Genomic DNA, 4,928 nt, shown 5'->3' with positions numbered 1-4,928 from the left:
GGTGCAGGGAGTAAAGTGAGTACTTCAACTCAGTGAGTAATAACAATAAATGAAGACTGAGCGATACAAAATCATGTTAAACACAACAATAAGCTATAAGAGGCAGGATAAAATCAGTTAATGCAATTAAACAGTGAAATCCCATAAAAACACATGTTAAGCAGTTAAACAAATAAAGAAAATGCAGCTAGAAAAGGTAAACACATAAGAACTGCCCCTCGGGCACAATAACAACCAAATCAGCTCCTCAGGCAATTACATAGAACAATACCAGCCCCTCGGGCTATATCTCGTATCACAATGCGTACCCGCGCTCATTGGGGGTGTACAGACTCCGGGAGGGGCCCCTTATGGCCCAAGGGCAATATCAAGCCATCTCGTTGCATCATAAACAGGCTCTCGGCCTCATATCAATCACAAGCCACCTCGTGGCGTACCATCTCAGGCCCTCGGCCTTATTATCATAATCAGTATATCACCGTTGCGGCGTGCAGCCCGACCCAAAAGTAACCTCACAATCCAGGCCCTCAGCCTTACTCAGTCAGTATCTCATAAGCCCCTCAGGCAACAGTAGACCTGTTTTACCTGAACCTACTGAAGAAGTGTCTGAACCAGTGGGAATAAGAAAATCCTCAAGAGTTCGAAAATCAGCAATTTCTCGTGACTATGTTGTATATCTCCAAGAGTATGATTATGATATTGGACTAAAAGATGATCCATGCTCGTTTTCACAAGTCATGAGTAAAGAAAACTCCACACTTTGGTATGATGTCATGAAAGAAGAGTTAGAATCTTTGGCTGGTATCTCGTCGAATTACCAAAGGGATCCTCTACTATAGGTTCCAAATGGGTCTTTAAAACCAAAAGAAGACTCATCTAATAATATCGAACGATCTAAAGCCAGGCTTGTAGACAAGGTTTTTACTCAAAGGGAAGATAATGATTACCATGAAACCTTCTCTCCAGTANCTCCAGCATATTATGCTGGACCGGTATACTTTGCTAACTCCTGTAAAATTTGCGGGAGACTGGAGCACCAGTGCTCCAAACTCCAGTATATTATACTGGACAATTATACTTGCTGGAACTCCCGTAAAATTTGCGGGAGTTCCAGCATAGTTATCCTGGAACTCCCGTAAAATTTACGGGAGTTCAAGCATACTTATGCTGGAACTCCCGTAAAATTTGCGGGCGTATTTTTCCGGATTTTGAATAGTGTTTTCGCTCAAATTTAAAGTGGCTAAATTTCGATGACTTTTGAAACTTGGCTATTTTTCAACGACTAGTGGTAAATCTGGCTATTTTTTAATTTCTCCCATTCTTACTCGGCTGTCTTTTTAAATGGGCTGGACTTTTGAAATCCAGTCCAATTTTCTTATTATTTCAATTTTCCACCGGTACCACTGCAACTCCCTTATCAGGAAATTGCACAATGCCACAAGACCGTGATATGGCATTTGATTTGGTTAAGCAAATGAATAATTTTGGGATTCTTTCCAGGTTGAGACCATTTGGGCCGGCATTGCTCGGGATTTGTGAGAAGGGAATGGCTGAGAAGGCTGGGGTTGTGCCTGAGGAGGCAGAGCTCTCTGCACTATTAAATATTAGTTCAGAGTCTAAAAAGGGAAGAGAAAGTATATCAAGTGATGCATAGATTAAGAGCATCAGAAAGGCAGGTCCTCATTAGAGACTTATGGTATGATAAATTGATAATCCTCTTCTTTTGTGTTCTTAAATTTTAATACAGCTGGGATACTTTTATCCTTTTTTTTAAAGAAATCGTTGCATCCCATCAACTAAATTGCTAATTGATTCTCTGTCAAACTTATTGTAGTATCCTGCATATTTTTCTGGCATTACTACTGTTTTTAGACGATTTCTTATGAGAGTGATAAGGTAGTTTCACATTATTGATATTTGATAATTCTGTTTCTTTTGACATATACTTCTATTGTTTACTCAAACCTATCATAGAGTATTTGTATCATAATTGCTGAAAAAGATGTTGGAGGCTGCTAGGGTTGCTGAGAATGATGCTGGAGGCTTCCGTGCCATGTATAATAGTCCTCAGGTTGATTTAAAGATAAGTATAATAGTCTTCACAAAGCTAAGCATTCATATTTATCCTCTGCCAACACCCCCGACAAAATCATTTGGGTGGACATTACAGTTAATAAGCAGGAATATCTGTAGATGAGGGCCTTTTTGTAATATAAAAGTGCGAATGATAGTGAGTGGAATTAGATGTATGTGCTTGTCCTTCTCAAAAGATATATGTGTTTGTCTTTATAATACGATGTTGGTTGCAGGCAATAGAACATGTTATTGATATGGTAACACTTAAAGGAATGTCATACCTTGTTGTTTGTGTGTATTAGCATTTTGGCATTTTCATTGATTGTTATCCTTTCTCCATTAAACTGGATCCTGAAAGATCTGTTAATATGTGAAATATATTGGTTCAAAACAGGTGCAATTTTGCTGTCAATTCCCAGTATTTGAGTTTCCGTGCTTCGGGCATGTAGGTGAAAGAGTATTGGACTAATTTTCAAGGTGCACTTCTCCAGAAGTGGCTACACAACCGTGATCCATTTGATGCAGTGGTGGATGGTGCAGATATTGACCTTATTATTCAACGTAATTATAATTTTGCCCAGGTAGCTGTGCTTTCATTTACATGCCTTTTCTGTTTTCTTATCCTTTCCTTTCTTCTTTCTGAGGTGCGGGTGGGAGGGTCAGGTTGAAGTTAGGGAGGCATTTTAATGCGCATGAAAAAAGGAACAAAAATTAATCCTTTATCATTATGCGTGTTTCCAACACGGAGGAATGCGATATGTAGATTGGAATATGTAAATGAGGCTGAATTATTGTTGGATCTCATTGGTTCCCTGCAGAACTAGAAGGAACTATAGTATATTGTTTGGGGTAGGTTGTACAGTTTACATCACCATCTTAGTGTTGTATTTTGTTAACAAAATTTCTATCTTACTAATGAAAAATATCATTATGCATCTTTTGGACAAGGCAATGGTGATACCTTTTGACTCTGCACAGTCATATGGCACAAAATTTGTAAACCATCTAAACCAGATGCCATTAGTATTCCATGAAAATAATCCTTTTCTACAATTGGATTTGGCAATAGTCCCATAGTTTCTTTTCTTTTCCTTGTACAAAAGTAGCCCCATACTATGTTTGCTGAAACTGTTCTGTTCTATTCCTTTTGATTTCTTGCAGTTATTGTAAACGTAATGAGCCCTTCGAACTCAATTTCTCTTCCTTAAATATTTCTTTAGCACCATCTCGTCCTCCTCTTTTATGTTAGAAGAGAATGGTTCCTGCAAACCTTGAAACATCTTCTTCAACTGTATCTTATCTTCTGTTTCTGTGATTGACCATCAAGTGCAAGAGACTTGAAATGCTTTCTCAAGATTAGCGGCTGATAGAACAAACCAGATGCTGCTTTATCTTAAAAGACAGATATGTTAGCAACTATGTCCGTCTATTCAAGAGTAAAATCTTCATCTCCACGTTGATTGACCGACTTGGTTAAATTAAATTTGTTGAAGGCTCTTAATATGATCAAACCTTAAATGGGTTCTTATTTCATTATTGAGTAGTATTTTCTTTTTACTGCAGATGGAAATGTATGTTGTGCCTGATGGAATGAAAAACATCAGGTACAATCTCTCTCTCACATACACGCACACACTCTACACACACACACGCAACACATTAGATTTTTGACAATCTCCAAGTTGTTTAACAGTCTTGCAAAAATGATTTCCCTCTCTATGAAACATGTTCTCCCAATTGTGATGTGTCGTAGCTTAATGCCTCCCTCATTTTTATGCAGGAGCAGAAAATACTGATGATGATGAAAGAACTGATGATATGCAACAGAATGATGTTGCTGTTGCGGAAAAGAGTGATGATGAAAAGGGAGCGGATGATTAGCTAATGTGTGATGTTGTTGTTGCTGCTCTGATAAGGTGCATTTACACAAACATAACCTATAATTGTACATTAGGCGTAAACCATCCGTTGTATACTTATTTTTAATGTATTAGAAAGGCTTTAGGACTATGATATTCATGATGAGGAGACAGGTGTGTTATTGCATAACTCAAACCTGCTATGAAACAATAAAGAATCTTAATTGTGCATATTTTTAATTGTTATCTTCTTACACATGCGTTAACAATAATTTTATTGGTGAGTTATCTCTAATCCTGTGTTATCTTACATTTACCTTTTTGTTTGTTGATTTGGTGTCTTAATTTCGATTGATTTAGGTGTTTTGTCTTGGCTTCTATTCAAAGTAAAATATAGAACAAATAGGAGGAAGATGGTCACACAGGAAGAGACCTTCAAATGAATGTTCCGACTACTGTTGCGGAAAAGAAGAATGATGATGAAAAGAGTGATAATGTGCAGAGCAGCATCATTCATCTGCACATCATCATACCTTACTTCGTCATCGTTCTTTTTTGCATTCGGAGCATACGTTTGCAGGGTCTTTCCTGTTTTCCTCCTCTCATTTGCTCTGCATCTCGAGGAGAAGTCAAGAAAAACTAGCTTAATCAACAAAAGTAAAGATTCCAAATCAATCAATAAACAAAAAAAGTGAGATTCAATTGGTCAAAGATAATCCAGCAGTAAAGTTATTGTTATTGCACGTTTAAGAACATAACCATAAGAGAAAAAGGTTATGTACATTTGAAGGCTCTAATGATAACCATTAAATAAGAAGCTAGCTGCGGATCCTGGTTTAATAGAGCATGCTTACTATTTATTGTTGTTTTCCTTTCTCATTTATATGAATTGGCAGTTAGCCATTGAGGTTTCATAATGTTACCATTGAGATACTATAGATCTGGATGACTGCTTCAAGAGATGGACTTAAGATCCTTATGCTTCCACTTTAT

At 37.4% G+C, this 4,928-nt stretch overlaps 1 long non-coding RNA gene across 1 annotated transcript; it reads left to right on the top strand.

The window, feature by feature from the left end:
- On the top strand, positions 1,406 to 4,187 carry LOC109213569. Its single transcript, XR_002066026.1, has 4 exons — positions 1,406 to 1,696; positions 2,471 to 2,657; positions 3,640 to 3,680; positions 3,857 to 4,187. It is a non-coding gene; the product is annotated as an uncharacterized LOC109213569 (long non-coding RNA).

The sequence above is a fragment of the Nicotiana attenuata genome, chromosome 2 (genome assembly GCF_001879085.1).
Source record: "Nicotiana attenuata strain UT chromosome 2, NIATTr2, whole genome shotgun sequence".
Taxonomy (NCBI): Eukaryota; Viridiplantae; Streptophyta; class Magnoliopsida; order Solanales; family Solanaceae; genus Nicotiana; species Nicotiana attenuata.
This window is presented reverse-complemented; position numbering and strand designations above follow the sequence as displayed.